Raw genomic sequence first — 20,407 nt, 5'->3', positions numbered from 1 at the left:
TGTGGGCATGCACTTGCTGCCGCTGCCAGTGTTTATCTGCATGGCAGCAGGGCATTTGGGCGTTGCCAGGAAGGCGTTTTTATGTAGATTCCTCCTCTTTCAGCACTGCATTGTGGTGCAAGCAAAAGAAGCAAATCCTGTCTGGCTTCCTCTCCGGCCTTTATTCACCTCCCGTGTAGCTGTGAGTGTGTGAGCCTGCAGGGCCCCATGGAATTGCCTAGAAGTAGGCTGAATCGCTGCAAGGGCTGAACAGCAGTATCGGGCAGGCTCGGGCAACGCGCGGCCCGTTCGGGTTATCGCTTCTCGGCCTTTTGGCTAAGATCAAGTGTAGTATCTGTTCTTATCAGTTTAATATCTGATACGTCCCCTATCTGGGGACCATATATTAAATGGATTTTTAGAACAGGGAGATGGAAATAGAGCTTGCTCTGTCCACTCCACGCATTGACCTGGTATTGCAGTATTTCCAGGACCGGTGCACCCTTTCCTTATGTGTTGACTAAAAGCAGATTCCAAAAGTGTTTTTTGTCTTTGCTATTGTTTCTGTCTTTCTGAAGGGATCTCCCCTTTTAATCCCATTATTTCAACACCTGTTGGACAATGCATGAGTGATAATGAGCTCATTGATTAAATGCAATTAATGAATAGATTGCCACCTCTTGTTGTGTGTCGTCTGTGTTTCTGTGTTTCCGGCATTTCACATTGGAACACCTCATTCACCTTCCTTGTCTTCTCTCCGCCCTCCCTTTTAGGTAAGTTAAAGAGCTGCACCTGAGCCAGCCACTGATTGATTGATTGATTGATTGATTGATTGATTGATTGATTGATTGATTGATGCAGCACAACAGTCAAATAGTGGAGTGGAGTAGGGGAACAGCAAACAGCCAATAAAGCAGCCCGCCCGCTCGCCTGCCCGCCACAATGGACCTACCTGTGTACACTAGATGGATGTGATGGAATGTACTGTCGTCCCTACATTTCAAGAAGAAGTAAGAATTGCAGTTGCAACAAAGCCTTGCTTGCCTACAAAGAGAGCAGCAATTTGGATTTGTTACTATGTTACCTAGAAGAATAACAAACTGTGCAAGGATGGAGGTTGTAGGAGCAAGGAGAAGTTGTCTGTAAAGTTGGTGGATGCCTATTTTCCATTTTGCAGTCCCTTGTCTCCCACTTGTGGCCTCCTGGAGGCAACTAGCTGTGCAAAAAAAAGACAGCCTGGCGGCCGGCTGTTGCAGTGTTGCCCTCTCAGGCAACACTGAGTGACTGACTGAGCCTCACCGTCTTATATAAAGTTCAGACGGAACTTTGCACGTGTCATAGTGGAGCCCTCAGGATTCCAGAGCCAGCTTTCTGACATCATAATGGGGCCTCAGAGATAAAAGCCTGGGCCCAGGCAGTGTTGGTCAGTGCTGCTCAGCAGGCAGCACTGGACTGGACTGGATTACAGCTGATACAAGGTGTGAAGGAACAAGGGGTGGCTGTGGGCATGCACTTGCTGCCGCTGCCAGTGTTTATCTGCATGGCAGCAGGGCATTTGGGCGTTGCCAGGAAGGCGTTTTTATGTAGATTCCTCCTCTTTCAGCACTGCATTGTGGTGCAAGCAAAAGAAGCAAATCCTGTCTGGCTTCCTCTCCGGCCTTTATTCACCTCCCGTGTAGCTGTGAGTGTGTGAGCCTGCAGGGCCCCATGGAATTGCCTAGAAGTAGGCTGAATCGCTGCAAGGGCTGAACAGCAGTATCGGGCAGGCTCGGGCAACGCGCGGCCCGTTCGGGTTATCGCTTCTCGGCCTTTTGGCTAAGATCAAGTGTAGTATCTGTTCTTATCAGTTTAATATCTGATACGTCCCCTATCTGGGGACCATATATTAAATGGATTTTTAGAACAGGGAGATGGAAATAGAGCTTGCTCTGTCCACTCCACGCATTGACCTGGTATTGCAGTATTTCCAGGACCGGTGCACCCTTTCCTTATGTGTTGACTAAAAGCAGATTCCAAAAGTGTTTTTTGTCTTTGCTATTGTTTCTGTCTTTCTGAAGGGATCTCCCCTTTTAATCCCATTATTTCAACACCTGTTGGACAATGCATGAGTGATAATGAGCTCATTGATTAAATGCAATTAATGAATAGATTGCCACCTCTTGTTGTGTGTCGTCTGTGTTTCTGTGTTTCCGGCATTTCACATTGGAACACCTCATTCACCTTCCTTGTCTTCTCTCCGCCCTCCCTTTTAGGTAAGTTAAAGAGCTGCACCTGAGCCAGCCACTGATTGATTGATTGATTGATTGATTGATTGATTGATTGATTGATTGATGCAGCACAACAGTCAAATAGTGGAGTGGAGTAGGGGAACAGCAAACAGCCAATAAAGCAGCCCGCCCGCTCGCCTGCCCGCCACAATGGACCTACCTGTGTACACTAGATGGATGTGATGGAATGTACTGTCGTCCCTACATTTCAAGAAGAAGTAAGAATTGCAGTTGCAACAAAGCCTTGCTTGCCTACAAAGAGAGCAGCAATTTGGATTTGTTACTATGTTACCTAGAAGAATAACAAACTGTGCAAGGATGGAGGTTGTAGGAGCAAGGAGAAGTTGTCTGTAAAGTTGGTGGATGCCTATTTTCCATTTTGCAGTCCCTTGTCTCCCTCTTGTGGCCTCCTGGAGGCAACTAGCTGTGCAAAAAAAAAGACAGCCTGGCGGCCGGCTGTTGCAGTGTTGCCCTCTCAGGCAACACTGAGTGACTGACTGAGCCTCACCGTCTTATATAAAGTTCAGACGGAACTTTGCACGTGTCATAGTGGAGCCCTCAGGATTCCAGAGCCAGCTTTCTGACATCATAATGGGGCCTCAGAGATAAAAGCCTGGGCCCAGGCAGTGTTGGTCAGTGCTGCTCAGCAGGCAGCACTGGACTGGACTGGATTACAGCTGATACAAGGTGTGAAGGAACAAGGGGTGGCTGTGGGCATGCACTTGCTGCCGCTGCCAGTGTTTATCTGCATGGCAGCAGGGCATTTGGGCGTTGCCAGGAAGGCGTTTTTATGTAGATTCCTCCTCTTTCAGCACTGCATTGTGGTGCAAGCAAAAGAAGCAAATCCTGTCTGGCTTCCTCTCCGGCCTTTATTCACCTCCCGTGTAGCTGTGAGTGTGTGAGCCTGCAGGGCCCCATGGAATTGCCTAGAAGTAGGCTGAATCGCTGCAAGGGCTGAACAGCAGTATCGGGCAGGCTCGGGCAACGCGCGGCCCGTTCGGGTTATCGCTTCTCGGCCTTTTGGCTAAGATCAAGTGTAGTATCTGTTCTTATCAGTTTAATATCTGATACGTCCCCTATCTGGGGACCATATATTAAATGGATTTTTAGAACAGGGAGATGGAAATAGAGCTTGCTCTGTCCACTCCACGCATTGACCTGGTATTGCAGTATTTCCAGGACCGGTGCACCCTTTCCTTATGTGTTGACTAAAAGCAGATTCCAAAAGTGTTTTTTGTCTTTGCTATTGTTTCTGTCTTTCTGAAGGGATCTCCCCTTTTAATCCCATTATTTCAACACCTGTTGGACAATGCATGAGTGATAATGAGCTCATTGATTAAATGCAATTAATGAATAGATTGCCACCTCTTGTTGTGTGTCGTCTGTGTTTCTGTGTTTCCGGCATTTCACATTGGAACACCTCATTCACCTTCCTTGTCTTCTCTCCGCCCTCCCTTTTAGGTAAGTTAAAGAGCTGCACCTGAGCCAGCCACTGATTGATTGATTGATTGATTGATTGATTGATTGATTGATTGATTGATGCAGCACAACAGTCAAATAGTGGAGTGGAGTAGGGGAACAGCAAACAGCCAATAAAGCAGCCCGCCCGCTCGCCTGCCCGCCACAATGGACCTACCTGTGTACACTAGATGGATGTGATGGAATGTACTGTCGTCCCTACATTTCAAGAAGAAGTAAGAATTGCAGTTGCAACAAAGCCTTGCTTGCCTACAAAGAGAGCAGCAATTTGGATTTGTTACTATGTTACCTAGAAGAATAACAAACTGTGCAAGGATGGAGGTTGTAGGAGCAAGGAGAAGTTGTCTGTAAAGTTGGTGGATGCCTATTTTCCATTTTGCAGTCCCTTGTCTCCCTCTTGTGGCCTCCTGGAGGCAACTAGCTGTGCAAAAAAAAGACAGCCTGGCGGCCGGCTGTTGCAGTGTTGCCCTCTCAGGCAACACTGAGTGACTGACTGAGCCTCACCGTCTTATATAAAGTTCAGACGGAACTTTGCACGTGTCATAGTGGAGCCCTCAGGATTCCAGAGCCAGCTTTCTGACATCATAATGGGGCCTCAGAGATAAAAGCCTGGGCCCAGGCAGTGTTGGTCAGTGCTGCTCAGCAGGCAGCACTGGACTGGACTGGATTACAGCTGATACAAGGTGTGAAGGAACAAGGGGTGGCTGTGGGCATGCACTTGCTGCCGCTGCCAGTGTTTATCTGCATGGCAGCAGGGCATTTGGGCGTTGCCAGGAAGGCGTTTTTATGTAGATTCCTCCTCTTTCAGCACTGCATTGTGGTGCAAGCAAAAGAAGCAAATCCTGTCTGGCTTCCTCTCCGGCCTTTATTCACCTCCCGTGTAGCTGTGAGTGTGTGAGCCTGCAGGGCCCCATGGAATTGCCTAGAAGTAGGCTGAATCGCTGCAAGGGCTGAACAGCAGTATCGGGCAGGCTCGGGCAACGCGCGGCCCGTTCGGGTTATCGCTTCTCGGCCTTTTGGCTAAGATCAAGTGTAGTATCTGTTCTTATCAGTTTAATATCTGATACGTCCCCTATCTGGGGACCATATATTAAATGGATTTTTAGAACAGGGAGATGGAAATAGAGCTTGCTCTGTCCACTCCACGCATTGACCTGGTATTGCAGTATTTCCAGGACCGGTGCACCCTTTCCTTATGTGTTGACTAAAAGCAGATTCCAAAAGTGTTTTTTGTCTTTGCTATTGTTTCTGTCTTTCTGAAGGGATCTCCCCTTTTAATCCCATTATTTCAACACCTGTTGGACAATGCATGAGTGATAATGAGCTCATTGATTAAATGCAATTAATGAATAGATTGCCACCTCTTGTTGTGTGTCGTCTGTGTTTCTGTGTTTCCGGCATTTCACATTGGAACACCTCATTCACCTTCCTTGTCTTCTCTCCGCCCTCCCTTTTAGGTAAGTTAAAGAGCTGCACCTGAGCCAGCCACTGATTGATTGATTGATTGATTGATTGATTGATTGATTGATTGATTGATTGATTGATGCAGCACAACAGTCAAATAGTGGAGTGGAGTAGGGGAACAGCAAACAGCCAATAAAGCAGCCCGCCCGCTCGCCTGCCCGCCACAATGGACCTACCTGTGTACACTAGATGGATGTGATGGAATGTACTGTCGTCCCTACATTTCAAGAAGAAGTAAGAATTGCAGTTGCAACAAAGCCTTGCTTGCCTACAAAGAGAGCAGCAATTTGGATTTGTTACTATGTTACCTAGAAGAATAACAAACTGTGCAAGGATGGAGGTTGTAGGAGCAAGGAGAAGTTGTCTGTAAAGTTGGTGGATGCCTATTTTCCATTTTGCAGTCCCTTGTCTCCCTCTTGTGGCCTCCTGGAGGCAACTAGCTGTGCAAAAAAAAGACAGCCTGGCGGCCGGCTGTTGCAGTGTTGCCCTCTCAGGCAACACTGAGTGACTGACTGAGCCTCACCGTCTTATATAAAGTTCAGACGGAACTTTGCACGTGTCATAGTGGAGCCCTCAGGATTCCAGAGCCAGCTTTCTGACATCATAATGGGGCCTCAGAGATAAAAGCCTGGGCCCAGGCAGTGTTGGTCAGTGCTGCTCAGCAGGCAGCACTGGACTGGACTGGATTACAGCTGATACAAGGTGTGAAGGAACAAGGGGTGGCTGTGGGCATGCACTTGCTGCCGCTGCCAGTGTTTATCTGCATGGCAGCAGGGCATTTGGGCGTTGCCAGGAAGGCGTTTTTATGTAGATTCCTCCTCTTTCAGCACTGCATTGTGGTGCAAGCAAAAGAAGCAAATCCTGTCTGGCTTCCTCTCCGGCCTTTATTCACCTCCCGTGTAGCTGTGAGTGTGTGAGCCTGCAGGGCCCCATGGAATTGCCTAGAAGTAGGCTGAATCGCTGCAAGGGCTGAACAGCAGTATCGGGCAGGCTCGGGCAACGCGCGGCCCGTTCGGGTTATCGCTTCTCGGCCTTTTGGCTAAGATCAAGTGTAGTATCTGTTCTTATCAGTTTAATATCTGATACGTCCCCTATCTGGGGACCATATATTAAATGGATTTTTAGAACAGGGAGATGGAAATAGAGCTTGCTCTGTCCACTCCACGCATTGACCTGGTATTGCAGTATTTCCAGGACCGGTGCACCCTTTCCTTATGTGTTGACTAAAAGCAGATTCCAAAAGTGTTTTTTGTCTTTGCTATTGTTTCTGTCTTTCTGAAGGGATCTCCCCTTTTAATCCCATTATTTCAACACCTGTTGGACAATGCATGAGTGATAATGAGCTCATTGATTAAATGCAATTAATGAATAGATTGCCACCTCTTGTTGTGTGTCGTCTGTGTTTCTGTGTTTCCGGCATTTCACATTGGAACACCTCATTCACCTTCCTTGTCTTCTCTCCGCCCTCCCTTTTAGGTAAGTTAAAGAGCTGCACCTGAGCCAGCCACTGATTGATTGATTGATTGATTGATTGATTGATTGATTGATTGATTGATTGATTGATTGATTGATGCAGCACAACAGTCAAATAGTGGAGTGGAGTAGGGGAACAGCAAACAGCCAATAAAGCAGCCCGCCCGCTCGCCTGCCCGCCACAATGGACCTACCTGTGTACACTAGATGGATGTGATGGAATGTACTGTCGTCCCTACATTTCAAGAAGAAGTAAGAATTGCAGTTGCAACAAAGCCTTGCTTGCCTACAAAGAGAGCAGCAATTTGGATTTGTTACTATGTTACCTAGAAGAATAACAAACTGTGCAAGGATGGAGGTTGTAGGAGCAAGGAGAAGTTGTCTGTAAAGTTGGTGGATGCCTATTTTCCATTTTGCAGTCCCTTGTCTCCCTCTTGTGGCCTCCTGGAGGCAACTAGCTGTGCAAAAAAAAAGACAGCCTGGCGGCCGGCTGTTGCAGTGTTGCCCTCTCAGGCAACACTGAGTGACTGACTGAGCCTCACCGTCTTATATAAAGTTCAGACGGAACTTTGCACGTGTCATAGTGGAGCCCTCAGGATTCCAGAGCCAGCTTTCTGACATCATAATGGGGCCTCAGAGATAAAAGCCTGGGCCCAGGCAGTGTTGGTCAGTGCTGCTCAGCAGGCAGCACTGGACTGGACTGGATTACAGCTGATACAAGGTGTGAAGGAACAAGGGGTGGCTGTGGGCATGCACTTGCTGCCGCTGCCAGTGTTTATCTGCATGGCAGCAGGGCATTTGGGCGTTGCCAGGAAGGCGTTTTTATGTAGATTCCTCCTCTTTCAGCACTGCATTGTGGTGCAAGCAAAAGAAGCAAATCCTGTCTGGCTTCCTCTCCGGCCTTTATTCACCTCCCGTGTAGCTGTGAGTGTGTGAGCCTGCAGGGCCCCATGGAATTGCCTAGAAGTAGGCTGAATCGCTGCAAGGGCTGAACAGCAGTATCGGGCAGGCTCGGGCAACGCGCGGCCCGTTCGGGTTATCGCTTCTCGGCCTTTTGGCTAAGATCAAGTGTAGTATCTGTTCTTATCAGTTTAATATCTGATACGTCCCCTATCTGGGGACCATATATTAAATGGATTTTTAGAACAGGGAGATGGAAATAGAGCTTGCTCTGTCCACTCCACGCATTGACCTGGTATTGCAGTATTTCCAGGACCGGTGCACCCTTTCCTTATGTGTTGACTAAAAGCAGATTCCAAAAGTGTTTTTTGTCTTTGCTATTGTTTCTGTCTTTCTGAAGGGATCTCCCCTTTTAATCCCATTATTTCAACACCTGTTGGACAATGCATGAGTGATAATGAGCTCATTGATTAAATGCAATTAATGAATAGATTGCCACCTCTTGTTGTGTGTCGTCTGTGTTTCTGTGTTTCCGGCATTTCACATTGGAACACCTCATTCACCTTCCTTGTCTTCTCTCCGCCCTCCCTTTTAGGTAAGTTAAAGAGCTGCACCTGAGCCAGCCACTGATTTATTGATTGATTGATTGATTGATTAATTGATTGATTGATTGATTGATTGATTGATTGATTGATTGATTGATTGATTGATTGATGCAGCACAACAGTCAAATAGTGGAGTGGAGTAGGGGAACAGCAAACAGCCAATAAAGCAGCCCGCCCGCTCGCCTGCCCGCCACAATGGACCTACCTGTGTACACTAGATGGATGTGATGGAATGTACTGTCGTCCCTACATTTCAAGAAGAAGTAAGAATTGCAGTTGCAACAAAGCCTTGCTTGCCTACAAAGAGAGCAGCAATTTGGATTTGTTACTATGTTACCTAGAAGAATAACAAACTGTGCAAGGATGGAGGTTGTAGGAGCAAGGAGAAGTTGTCTGTAAAGTTGGTGGATGCCTATTTTCCATTTTGCAGTCCCTTGTCTCCCTCTTGTGGCCTCCTGGAGGCAACTAGCTGTGCAAAAAAAAGACAGCCTGGCGGCCGGCTGTTGCAGTGTTGCCCTCTCAGGCAACACTGAGTGACTGACTGAGCCTCACCGTCTTATATAAAGTTCAGACGGAACTTTGCATGTGTCATAGTGGAGCCCTCAGGATTCCAGAGCCAGCTTTCTGACATCATAATGGGGCCTCAGAGATAAAAGCCTGGGCCCAGGCAGTGTTGGTCAGTGCTGCTCAGCAGGCAGCACTGGACTGGACTGGATTACAGCTGATACAAGGTGTGAAGGAACAAGGGGTGGCTGTGGGCATGCACTTGCTGCCGCTGCCAGTGTTTATCTGCATGGCAGCAGGGCATTTGGGCGTTGCCAGGAAGGCGTTTTTATGTAGATTCCTCCTCTTTCAGCACTGCATTGTGGTGCAAGCAAAAGAAGCAAATCCTGTCTGGCTTCCTCTCCGGCCTTTATTCACCTCCCGTGTAGCTGTGAGTGTGTGAGCCTGCAGGGCCCCATGGAATTGCCTAGAAGTAGGCTGAATCGCTGCAAGGGCTGAACAGCAGTATCGGGCAGGCTCGGGCAACGCGCGGCCCGTTCGGGTTATCGCTTCTCGGCCTTTTGGCTAAGATCAAGTGTAGTATCTGTTCTTATCAGTTTAATATCTGATACGTCCCCTATCTGGGGACCATATATTAAATGGATTTTTAGAACAGGGAGATGGAAATAGAGCTTGCTCTGTCCACTCCACGCATTGACCTGGTATTGCAGTATTTCCAGGACCGGTGCACCCTTTCCTTATGTGTTGACTAAAAGCAGATTCCAAAAGTGTTTTTTGTCTTTGCTATTGTTTCTGTCTTTCTGAAGGGATCTCCCCTTTTAATCCCATTATTTCAACACCTGTTGGACAATGCATGAGTGATAATGAGCTCATTGATTAAATGCAATTAATGAATAGATTGCCACCTCTTGTTGTGTGTCGTCTGTGTTTCTGTGTTTCCGGCATTTCACATTGGAACACCTCATTCACCTTCCTTGTCTTCTCTCCGCCCTCCCTTTTAGGTAAGTTAAAGAGCTGCACCTGAGCCAGCCACTGATTGATTGATTGATTGATTGATTGATTGATTGATTGATTGATTGATTGATGCAGCACAACAGTCAAATAGTGGAGTGGAGTAGGGGAACAGCAAACAGCCAATAAAGCAGCCCGCCCGCTCGCCTGCCCGCCACAATGGACCTACCTGTGTACACTAGATGGATGTGATGGAATGTACTGTCGTCCCTACATTTCAAGAAGAAGTAAGAATTGCAGTTGCAACAAAGCCTTGCTTGCCTACAAAGAGAGCAGCAATTTGGATTTGTTACTATGTTACCTAGAAGAATAACAAACTGTGCAAGGATGGAGGTTGTAGGAGCAAGGAGAAGTTGTCTGTAAAGTTGGTGGATGCCTATTTTCCATTTTGCAGTCCCTTGTCTCCCTCTTGTGGCCTCCTGGAGGCAACTAGCTGTGCAAAAAAAAGACAGCCTGGCGGCCGGCTGTTGCAGTGTTGCCCTCTCAGGCAACACTGAGTGACTGACTGAGCCTCACCGTCTTATATAAAGTTCAGACGGAACTTTGCACGTGTCATAGTGGAGCCCTCAGGATTCCAGAGCCAGCTTTCTGACATCATAATGGGGCCTCAGAGATAAAAGCCTGGGCCCAGGCAGTGTTGGTCAGTGCTGCTCAGCAGGCAGCACTGGACTGGACTGGATTACAGCTGATACAAGGTGTGAAGGAACAAGGGGTGGCTGTGGGCATGCACTTGCTGCCGCTGCCAGTGTTTATCTGCATGGCAGCAGGGCATTTGGGCGTTGCCAGGAAGGCGTTTTTATGTAGATTCCTCCTCTTTCAGCACTGCATTGTGGTGCAAGCAAAAGAAGCAAATCCTGTCTGGCTTCCTCTCCGGCCTTTATTCACCTCCCGTGTAGCTGTGAGTGTGTGAGCCTGCAGGGCCCCATGGAATTGCCTAGAAGTAGGCTGAATCGCTGCAAGGGCTGAACAGCAGTATCGGGCAGGCTCGGGCAACGCGCGGCCCGTTCGGGTTATCGCTTCTCGGCCTTTTGGCTAAGATCAAGTGTAGTATCTGTTCTTATCAGTTTAATATCTGATACGTCCCCTATCTGGGGACCATATATTAAATGGATTTTTAGAACAGGGAGATGGAAATAGAGCTTGCTCTGTCCACTCCACGCATTGACCTGGTATTGCAGTATTTCCAGGACCGGTGCACCCTTTCCTTATGTGTTGACTAAAAGCAGATTCCAAAAGTGTTTTTTGTCTTTGCTATTGTTTCTGTCTTTCTGAAGGGATCTCCCCTTTTAATCCCATTATTTCAACACCTGTTGGACAATGCATGAGTGATAATGAGCTCATTGATTAAATGCAATTAATGAATAGATTGCCACCTCTTGTTGTGTGTCGTCTGTGTTTCTGTGTTTCCGGCATTTCACATTGGAACACCTCATTCACCTTCCTTGTCTTCTCTCCGCCCTCCCTTTTAGGTAAGTTAAAGAGCTGCACCTGAGCCAGCCACTGATTGATTGATTGATTGATTGATTGATTGATTGATTGATTGATTGATTGATTGATGCAGCACAACAGTCAAATAGTGGAGTGGAGTAGGGGAACAGCAAACAGCCAATAAAGCAGCCCGCCCGCTCGCCTGCCCGCCACAATGGACCTACCTGTGTACACTAGATGGATGTGATGGAATGTACTGTCGTCCCTACATTTCAAGAAGAAGTAAGAATTGCAGTTGCAACAAAGCCTTGCTTGCCTACAAAGAGAGCAGCAATTTGGATTTGTTACTATGTTACCTAGAAGAATAACAAACTGTGCAAGGATGGAGGTTGTAGGAGCAAGGAGAAGTTGTCTGTAAAGTTGGTGGATGCCTATTTTCCATTTTGCAGTCCCTTGTCTCCCTCTTGTGGCCTCCTGGAGGCAACTAGCTGTGCAAAAAAAAGACAGCCTGGCGGCCGGCTGTTGCAGTGTTGCCCTCTCAGGCAACACTGAGTGACTGACTGAGCCTCACCGTCTTATATAAAGTTCAGACGGAACTTTGCACGTGTCATAGTGGAGCCCTCAGGATTCCAGAGCCAGCTTTCTGACATCATAATGGGGCCTCAGAGATAAAAGCCTGGGCCCAGGCAGTGTTGGTCAGTGCTGCTCAGCAGGCAGCACTGGACTGGACTGGATTACAGCTGATACAAGGTGTGAAGGAACAAGGGGTGGCTGTGGGCATGCACTTGCTGCCGCTGCCAGTGTTTATCTGCATGGCAGCAGGGCATTTGGGCGTTGCCAGGAAGGCGTTTTTATGTAGATTCCTCCTCTTTCAGCACTGCATTGTGGTGCAAGCAAAAGAAGCAAATCCTGTCTGGCTTCCTCTCCGGCCTTTATTCACCTCCCGTGTAGCTGTGAGTGTGTGAGCCTGCAGGGCCCCATGGAATTGCCTAGAAGTAGGCTGAATCGCTGCAAGGGCTGAACAGCAGTATCGGGCAGGCTCGGGCAACGCGCGGCCCGTTCGGGTTATCGCTTCTCGGCCTTTTGGCTAAGATCAAGTGTAGTATCTGTTCTTATCAGTTTAATATCTGATATGTCCCCTATCTGGGGACCATATATTAAATGGATTTTTAGAACAGGGAGATGGAAATAGAGCTTGCTCTGTCCACTCCACGCATTGACCTGGTATTGCAGTATTTCCAGGACCGGTGCACCCTTTCCTTATGTGTTGACTAAAAGCAGATTCCAAAAGTGTTTTTTGTCTTTGCTATTGTTTCTGTCTTTCTGAAGGGATCTCCCCTTTTAATCCCATTATTTCAACACCTGTTGGACAATGCATGAGTGATAATGAGCTCATTGATTAAATGCAATTAATGAATAGATTGCCACCTCTTGTTGTGTGTCGTCTGTGTTTCTGTGTTTCCGGCATTTCACATTGGAACACCTCATTCACCTTCCTTGTCTTCTCTCCGCCCTCCCTTTTAGGTAAGTTAAAGAGCTGCACCTGAGCCAGCCACTGATTGATTGATTGATTGATTGATTGATTGATTGATTGATTGATTGATTGATTGATGCAGCACAACAGTCAAATAGTGGAGTGGAGTAGGGGAACAGCAAACAGCCAATAAAGCAGCCCGCCCGCTCGCCTGCCCGCCACAATGGACCTACCTGTGTACACTAGATGGATGTGATGGAATGTACTGTCGTCCCTACATTTCAAGAAGAAGTAAGAATTGCAGTTGCAACAAAGCCTTGCTTGCCTACAAAGAGAGCAGCAATTTGGATTTGTTACTATGTTACCTAGAAGAATAACAAACTGTGCAAGGATGGAGGTTGTAGGAGCAAGGAGAAGTTGTCTGTAAAGTTGGTGGATGCCTATTTTCCATTTTGCAGTCCCTTGTCTCCCTCTTGTGGCCTCCTGGAGGCAACTAGCTGTGCAAAAAAAAAGACAGCCTGGCGGCCGGCTGTTGCAGTGTTGCCCTCTCAGGCAACACTGAGTGACTGACTGAGCCTCACCGTCTTATATAAAGTTCAGACGGAACTTTGCACGTGTCATAGTGGAGCCCTCAGGATTCCAGAGCCAGCTTTCTGACATCATAATGGGGCCTCAGAGATAAAAGCCTGGGCCCAGGCAGTGTTGGTCAGTGCTGCTCAGCAGGCAGCACTGGACTGGACTGGATTACAGCTGATACAAGGTGTGAAGGAACAAGGGGTGGCTGTGGGCATGCACTTGCTGCCGCTGCCAGTGTTTATCTGCATGGCAGCAGGGCATTTGGGCGTTGCCAGGAAGGCGTTTTTATGTAGATTCCTCCTCTTTCAGCACTGCATTGTGGTGCAAGCAAAAGAAGCAAATCCTGTCTGGCTTCCTCTCCGGCCTTTATTCACCTCCCGTGTAGCTGTGAGTGTGTGAGCCTGCAGGGCCCCATGGAATTGCCTAGAAGTAGGCTGAATCGCTGCAAGGGCTGAACAGCAGTATCGGGCAGGCTCGGGCAACGCGCGGCCCGTTCGGGTTATCGCTTCTCGGCCTTTTGGCTAAGATCAAGTGTAGTATCTGTTCTTATCAGTTTAATATCTGATACGTCCCCTATCTGGGGACCATATATTAAATGGATTTTTAGAACAGGGAGATGGAAATAGAGCTTGCTCTGTCCACTCCACGCATTGACCTGGTATTGCAGTATTTCCAGGACCGGTGCACCCTTTCCTTATGTGTTGACTAAAAGCAGATTCCAAAAGTGTTTTTTGTCTTTGCTATTGTTTCTGTCTTTCTGAAGGGATCTCCCCTTTTAATCCCATTATTTCAACACCTGTTGGACAATGCATGAGTGATAATGAGCTCATTGATTAAATGCAATTAATGAATAGATTGCCACCTCTTGTTGTGTGTCGTCTGTGTTTCTGTGTTTCCGGCATTTCACATTGGAACACCTCATTCACCTTCCTTGTCTTCTCTCCGCCCTCCCTTTTAGGTAAGTTAAAGAGCTGCACCTGAGCCAGCCACTGATTGATTGATTGATTGATTGATTAATTGATTGATTGATTGATTGATTGATTGATTGATTGATTGATTGATTGATTGATTGATGCAGCACAACAGTCAAATAGTGGAGTGGTGTAGGGGAACAGCAAACAGCCAATAAAGCAGCCCGCCCGCTCGCCTGCCCGCCACAATGGACCTACCTGTGTACACTAGATGGATGTGATGGAATGTACTGTCGTCCCTACATTTCAAGAAGAAGTAAGAATTGCAGTTGCAACAAAGCCTTGCTTGCCTACAAAGAGAGCAGCAATTTGGATTTGTTACTATGTTACCTAGAAGAATAACAAACTGTGCAAGGATGGAGGTTGTAGGAGCAAGGAGAAGTTGTCTGTAAAGTTGGTGGATGCCTATTTTCCATTTTGCAGTCCCTTGTCTCCCTCTTGTGGCCTCCTGGAGGCAACTAGCTGTGCAAAAAAAAGACAGCCTGGCGGCCGGCTGTTGCAGTGTTGCCCTCTCAGGCAACACTGAGTGACTGACTGAGCCTCACCGTCTTATATAAAGTTCAGACGGAACTTTGCACGTGTCATAGTGGAGCCCTCAGGATTCCAGAGCCAGCTTTCTGACATCATAATGGGGCCTCAGAGATAAAAGCCTGGGCCCAGGCAGTGTTGGTCAGTGCTGCTCAGCAGGCAGCACTGGACTGGACTGGATTACAGCTGATACAAGGTGTGAAGGAACAAGGGGTGGCTGTGGGCATGCACTTGCTGCCGCTGCCAGTGTTTATCTGCATGGCAGCAGGGCATTTGGGCGTTGCCAGGAAGGCGTTTTTATGTAGATTCCTCCTCTTTCAGCACTGCATTGTGGTGCAAGCAAAAGAAGCAAATCCTGTCTGGCTTCCTCTCCGGCCTTTATTCACCTCCCGTGTAGCTGTGAGTGTGTGAGCCTGCAGGGCCCCATGGAATTGCCTAGAAGTAGGCTGAATCGCTGCAAGGGCTGAACAGCAGTATCGGGCAGGCTCGGGCAACGCGCGGCCCGTTCGGGTTATCGCTTCTCGGCCTTTTGGCTAAGATCAAGTGTAGTATCTGTTCTTATCAGTTTAATATCTGATACGTCCCCTATCTGGGGACCATATATTAAATGGATTTTTAGAACAGGGAGATGGAAATAGAGCTTGCTCTGTCCACTCCACGCATTGACCTGGTATTGCAGTATTTCCAGGACCGGAGCACCCTTTCCTTATGTGTTGACTAAAAGCAGATTCCAAAAGTGTTTTTTGTCTTTGCTATTGTTTCTGTCTTTCTGAAGGGATCTCCCCTTTTAATCCCATTATTTCAACACCTGTTGGACAATGCATGAGTGATAATGAGCTCATTGATTAAATGCAATTAATGAATAGATTGCCACCTCTTGTTGTGTGTCGTCTGTGTTTCTGTGTTTCCGGCATTTCACATTGGAACACCTCATTCACCTTCCTTGTCTTCTCTCCGCCCTCCCTTTTAGGTAAGTTAAAGAGCTGCACCTGAGCCAGCCACTGATTGATTGATTGATTGATTGATTGATTGATTGATGCAGCACAACAGTCAAATAGTGGAGTGGAGTAGGGGAACAGCAAACAGCCAATAAAGCAGCCCGCCCGCTCGCCTGCCCGCCACAATGGACCTACCTGTGTACACTAGATGGATGTGATGGAATGTACTGTCGTCCCTACATTTCAAGAAGAAGTAAGAATTGCAGTTGCAACAAAGCCTTGCTTGCCTACAAAGAGAGCAGCAATTTGGATTTGTTACTATGTTACCTAGAAGAATAACAAACTGTGCAAGGATGGAGGTTGTAGGAGCAAGGAGAAGTTGTCTGTAAAGTTGGTGGATGCCTATTTTCCATTTTGCAGTCCCTTGTCTCCCTCTTGTGGCCTCCTGGAGGCAACTAGCTGTGCAAAAAAAAGACAGCCTGGCGGCCGGCTGTTGCAGTGTTGCCCTCTCAGGCAACACTGAGTGACTGACTGAGCCTCACCGTCTTATATAAAGTTCAGACGGAACTTTGCACGTGTCATAGTGGAGCCCTCAGGATTCCAGAGCCAGCTTTCTGACATCATAATGGGGCCTCAGAGATAAAAGCCTGGGCCCAGGCAGTGTTGGTCAGTGCTGCTCAGCAGGCAGCACTGGACTGGACTGGATTACAGCTGATACAAGGTGTGAAGGAACAAGGGGTGGCTGTGGGCATGCACTTGCTGCCGCTGCCAGTGTTTATCTGCATGGCAGCAGGGCATTTGGGCGTTGCCAGGAAGGCGTTTTTATGTAGATTCCTCCTCTTTCAGCACTGCATTGTGGTGCAAGCAAAAGAAGCAAATCCTGTCTGGCTTCCTCTCCGGCCTTTATTCACCTCCCGTGTAGCTGTGAGTGTGTGAGCCTGCAGGGCCCCATGGAATTGCCTAGAAGTAGGCTGAATCGCTGCAAGGGCTGAACAGCAGTATCGGGCAGGCTCGGGCAACGCGCGGCCCGTTCGGGTTATCGCTTCTCGGCCTTTTGGCTAAGATCAAGTGTAGTATCTGTTCTTATCAGTTTAATATCTGATACGTCCCCTATCTGGGGACCATATATTAAATGGATTTTTAGAACAGGGAGATGGAAATAGAGCTTGCTCTGTCCACTCCACGCATTGACCTGGTATTGCAGTATTTCCAGGACCGGTGCACCCTTTCCTTATGTGTTGACTAAAAGCAGATTCCAAAAGTGTTTTTTGTCTTTGCTATTGTTTCTGTCTTTCTGAAGGGATCTCCCCTTTTAATCCCATTATTTCAACACCTGTTGGACAATGCATGAGTGATAATGAGCTCATTGATTAAATGCAATTAATGAATAGATTGCCACCTCTTGTTGTGTGTCGTCTGTGTTTCTGTGTTTCCGGCATTTCACATTGGAACACCTCATTCACCTTCCTTGTCTTCTCTCCGCCCTCCCTTTTAGGTAAGTTAAAGAGCTGCACCTGAGCCAGCCACTGATTGATTGATTGATTGATTGATTGATTGATTGATTGATTGATTGATTGATTGATTGATGCAGCACAACAGTCAAATAGTGGAGTGGAGTAGGGGAACAGCAAACAGCCAATAAAGCAGCCCGCCCGCTCGCCTGCCCGCCACAATGGACCTACCTGTGTACACTAGATGGATGTGATGGAATGTACTGTCGTCCCTACATTTCAAGAAGAAGTAAGAATTGCAGTTGCAACAAAGCCTTGCTTGCCTACAAAGAGAGCAGCAATTTGGATTTGTTACTATGTTACCTAGAAGAATAACAAACTGTGCAAGGATGGAGGTTGTAGGAGCAAGGAGAAGTTGTCTGTAAAGTTGGTGGATGCCTATTTTCCATTTTGCAGTCCCTTGTCTCCCTCTTGTGGCCTCCTGGAGGCAACTAGCTGTGCAAAAAAAAGACAGCCTGGCGGCCGGCTGTTGCAGTGTTGCCCTCTCAGGCAACACTGAGTGACTGACTGAGCCTCACCGTCTTATATAAAGTTCAGACGGAACTTTGCACGTGTCATAGTGGAGCCCTCAGGATTCCAGAGCCAGCTTTCTGACATCATAATGGGGCCTCAGAGATAAAAGCCTGGGCCCAGGCAGTGTTGGTCAGTGCTGCTCAGCAGGCAGCACTGGACTGGACTGGATTACAGCTGATACAAGGTGTGAAGGAACAAGGGGTGGCTGTGGGCATGCACTTGCTGCCGCTGCCAGTGTTTATCTGCATGGCAGCAGGGCATTTGGGCGTTGCCAGGAAGGCGTTTTTATGTAGATTCCTCCTCTTTCAGCACTGCATTGTGGTGCAAGCAAAAGAAGCAAATCCTGTCTGGCTTCCTCTCCGGCCTTTATTCACCTCCCGTGTAGCTGTGAGTGTGTGAGCCTGCAGGGCCCCATGGAATTGCCTAGAAGTAGGCTGAATCGCTGCAAGGGCTGAACAGCAGTATCGGGCAGGCTCGGGCAACGCGCGGCCCGTTCGGGTTATCGCTTCTCGGCCTTTTGGCTAAGATCAAGTGTAGTATCTGTTCTTATCAGTTTAATATCTGATACGTCCCCTATCTGGGGACCATATATTAAATGGATTTTTAGAACAGGGAGATGGAAATAGAGCTTGCTCTGTCCACTCCACGCATTGACCTGGTATTGCAGTATTTCCAGGACCGGTGCACCCTTTCCTTATGTGTTGACTAAAAGCAGATTCCAAAAGTGTTTTTTGTCTTTGCTATTGTTTCTGTCTTTCTGAAGGGATCTCCCCTTTTAATCCCATTATTTCAACACCTGTTGGACAATGCATGAGTGATAATGAGCTCATTGATTAAATGCAATTAATGAATAGATTGCCACCTCTTGTTGTGTGTCGTCTGTGTTTCTGTGTTTCCGGCATTTCACATTGGAACACCTCATTCACCTTCCTTGTCTTCTCTCCGCCCTCCCTTTTAGGTAAGTTAAAGAGCTGCACCTGAGCCAGCCACTGATTGATTGATTGATTGATTGATTGATTGATTGATTGATTGATTGATTGATTGATTGATGCAGCACAACAGTCAAATAGTGGAGTGGAGTAGGGGAACAGCAAACAGCCAATAAAGCAGCCCGCCCGCTCGCCTGCCCGCCACAATGGACCTACCTGTGTACACTAGATGGATGTGATGGAATGTACTGTCGTCCCTACATTTCAAGAAGAAGTAAGAATTGCAGTTGCAACAAAGCCTTGCTTGCCTACAAAGAGAGCAGCAATTTGGATTTGTTACTATGTTACCTAGAAGAATAACAAACTGTGCAAGGATGGAGGTTGTAGGAGCAAGGAGAAGTTGTCTGTAAAGTTGGTGGATGCCTATTTTCCATTTTGCAGTCCCTTGTCTCCCTCTTGTGGCCTCCTGGAGGCAACTAGCTGTGCAAAAAAAAGACAGCCTGGCGGCCGGCTGTTGCAGTGTTGCCCTGTCAGGCAACACTGAGTGACTGACTGAGCCTCACCGTCTTATATAAAGTTCAGACGGAACTTTGCACGTGTCATAGTGGAGCCCTCAGGATTCCAGAGCCAGCTTTCTGACATCATAATGGGGCCTCAGAGATAAAAGCCTGGGCCCAGGCAGTGTTGGTCAGTGCTGCTCAGCAGGCAGCACTGGACTGGACTGGATTACAGCTGATACAAGGTGTGAAGGAACAAGGGGTGGCTGTGGGCATGCACTTGCTGCCGCTGCCAGTGTTTATCTGCATGGCAGCAGGGCATTTGGGCGTTGCCAGGAAGGCGTTTTTATGTAGATTCCTCCTCTTTCAGCACTGCATTGTGGTGCAAGCAAAAGAAGCAAATCCTGTCTGGCTTCCTCTCCGGCCTTTATTCACCTCCCGTGTAGCTGTGAGTGTGTGAGCCTGCAGGGCCCCATGGAATTGCCTAGAAGTAGGCTGAATCGCTGCAAGGGCTGAACAGCAGTATCGGGCAGGCTCGGGCAACGCGCGGCCCGTTCGGGTTATCGCTTCTCGGCCTTTTGGCTAAGATCAAGTGTAGTATCTGTTCTTATCAGTTTAATATCTGATACGTCCCCTATCTGGGGACCATATATTAAATGGATTTTTAGAACAGGGAGATGGAAATAGAGCTTGCTCTGTCCACTCCACGCATTGACCTGGTATTGCAGTATTTCCAGGACCGGAGCACCCTTTCCTTATGTGTTGACTAAAAGCAGATTCCAAAAGTGTTTTTTGTCTTTGCTATTGTTTCTGTCTTTCTGAAGGGATCTCCCCTTTTAATCCCATTATTTCAACACCTGTTGGACAATGCATGAGTGATAATGAGCTCATTGATTAAATGCAATTAATGAATAGATTGCCACCTCTTGTTGTGTGTCGTCTGTGTTTCTGTGTTTCCGGCATTTCACATTGGAACACCTCATTCACCTTCCTTGTCTTCTCTCCGCCCTCCCTTTTAGGTAAGTTAAAGAGCTGCACCTGAGCCAGCCACTGATTGATTGATTGATTGATTGATTGATTGATTGATTGATTGATGCAGCACAACAGTCAAATAGTGGAGTGGAGTAGGGGAACAGCAAACAGCCAATAAAGCAGCCCGCCCGCTCGCCTGCCCGCCACAATGGACCTACCTGTGTACACTAGATGGATGTGATGGAATGTACTGTCGTCCCTACATTTCAAGAAGAAGTAAGAATTGCAGTTGCAACAAAGCCTTGCTTGCCTACAAAGAGAGCAGCAATTTGGATTTGTTACTATGTTACCTAGAAGAATAACAAACTGTGCAAGGATGGAGGTTGTA

General features: G+C 47.6%; 14 non-coding genes across 14 annotated transcripts; all 14 read left to right on the top strand.

Moving 5' to 3' along the window:
• The first annotated feature begins 295 nt into the window (after positions 1 to 295).
• Positions 296 to 486, top strand: LOC142722017 (U2 spliceosomal RNA). Its single transcript, XR_012874346.1, has one exon. It is a non-coding gene; the product is annotated as a U2 spliceosomal RNA (small nuclear RNA).
• Positions 487 to 1,774: 1,288 nt separating this feature from the next.
• LOC142722004 (U2 spliceosomal RNA) lies at positions 1,775 to 1,965 on the top strand. Its single transcript, XR_012874335.1, has one exon. It is a non-coding gene; the product is annotated as a U2 spliceosomal RNA (small nuclear RNA).
• Positions 1,966 to 3,250: 1,285 nt separating this feature from the next.
• Positions 3,251 to 3,441, top strand: LOC142721992 (U2 spliceosomal RNA). The gene has a single exon (XR_012874323.1). It is a non-coding gene; the product is annotated as a U2 spliceosomal RNA (small nuclear RNA).
• A 1,284-nt stretch (positions 3,442 to 4,725) lies between these two features.
• On the top strand, positions 4,726 to 4,916 carry LOC142721980 (U2 spliceosomal RNA). The gene has a single exon (XR_012874311.1). It is a non-coding gene; the product is annotated as a U2 spliceosomal RNA (small nuclear RNA).
• A 1,292-nt stretch (positions 4,917 to 6,208) lies between these two features.
• On the top strand, positions 6,209 to 6,399 carry LOC142721968 (U2 spliceosomal RNA). The gene has a single exon (XR_012874299.1). It is a non-coding gene; the product is annotated as a U2 spliceosomal RNA (small nuclear RNA).
• A 1,301-nt stretch (positions 6,400 to 7,700) lies between these two features.
• On the top strand, positions 7,701 to 7,891 carry LOC142721956 (U2 spliceosomal RNA). The gene has a single exon (XR_012874287.1). It is a non-coding gene; the product is annotated as a U2 spliceosomal RNA (small nuclear RNA).
• A 1,324-nt stretch (positions 7,892 to 9,215) lies between these two features.
• LOC142721944 (U2 spliceosomal RNA) lies at positions 9,216 to 9,406 on the top strand. Its single transcript, XR_012874275.1, has one exon. It is a non-coding gene; the product is annotated as a U2 spliceosomal RNA (small nuclear RNA).
• A 1,288-nt stretch (positions 9,407 to 10,694) lies between these two features.
• LOC142721932 (U2 spliceosomal RNA) lies at positions 10,695 to 10,885 on the top strand. Its single transcript, XR_012874263.1, has one exon. It is a non-coding gene; the product is annotated as a U2 spliceosomal RNA (small nuclear RNA).
• A 1,292-nt stretch (positions 10,886 to 12,177) lies between these two features.
• Positions 12,178 to 12,368, top strand: LOC142721925 (U2 spliceosomal RNA). The gene has a single exon (XR_012874257.1). It is a non-coding gene; the product is annotated as a U2 spliceosomal RNA (small nuclear RNA).
• Positions 12,369 to 13,661: 1,293 nt separating this feature from the next.
• Positions 13,662 to 13,852, top strand: LOC142722143 (U2 spliceosomal RNA). The gene has a single exon (XR_012874467.1). It is a non-coding gene; the product is annotated as a U2 spliceosomal RNA (small nuclear RNA).
• A 1,320-nt stretch (positions 13,853 to 15,172) lies between these two features.
• LOC142722094 (U2 spliceosomal RNA) lies at positions 15,173 to 15,363 on the top strand. Its single transcript, XR_012874423.1, has one exon. It is a non-coding gene; the product is annotated as a U2 spliceosomal RNA (small nuclear RNA).
• A 1,272-nt stretch (positions 15,364 to 16,635) lies between these two features.
• On the top strand, positions 16,636 to 16,826 carry LOC142722131 (U2 spliceosomal RNA). The gene has a single exon (XR_012874455.1). It is a non-coding gene; the product is annotated as a U2 spliceosomal RNA (small nuclear RNA).
• A 1,296-nt stretch (positions 16,827 to 18,122) lies between these two features.
• LOC142722119 (U2 spliceosomal RNA) lies at positions 18,123 to 18,313 on the top strand. The gene has a single exon (XR_012874443.1). It is a non-coding gene; the product is annotated as a U2 spliceosomal RNA (small nuclear RNA).
• Positions 18,314 to 19,609: 1,296 nt separating this feature from the next.
• Positions 19,610 to 19,800, top strand: LOC142722092 (U2 spliceosomal RNA). Its single transcript, XR_012874422.1, has one exon. It is a non-coding gene; the product is annotated as a U2 spliceosomal RNA (small nuclear RNA).
• The last annotated feature ends 607 nt before the right edge of the window (positions 19,801 to 20,407 follow it).

This window comes from Rhinoderma darwinii, unplaced genomic scaffold, assembly GCF_050947455.1.
Source record: "Rhinoderma darwinii isolate aRhiDar2 unplaced genomic scaffold, aRhiDar2.hap1 Scaffold_530, whole genome shotgun sequence".
Taxonomy (NCBI): domain Eukaryota; kingdom Metazoa; phylum Chordata; class Amphibia; order Anura; family Rhinodermatidae; genus Rhinoderma; species Rhinoderma darwinii.
This window is presented reverse-complemented; position numbering and strand designations above follow the sequence as displayed.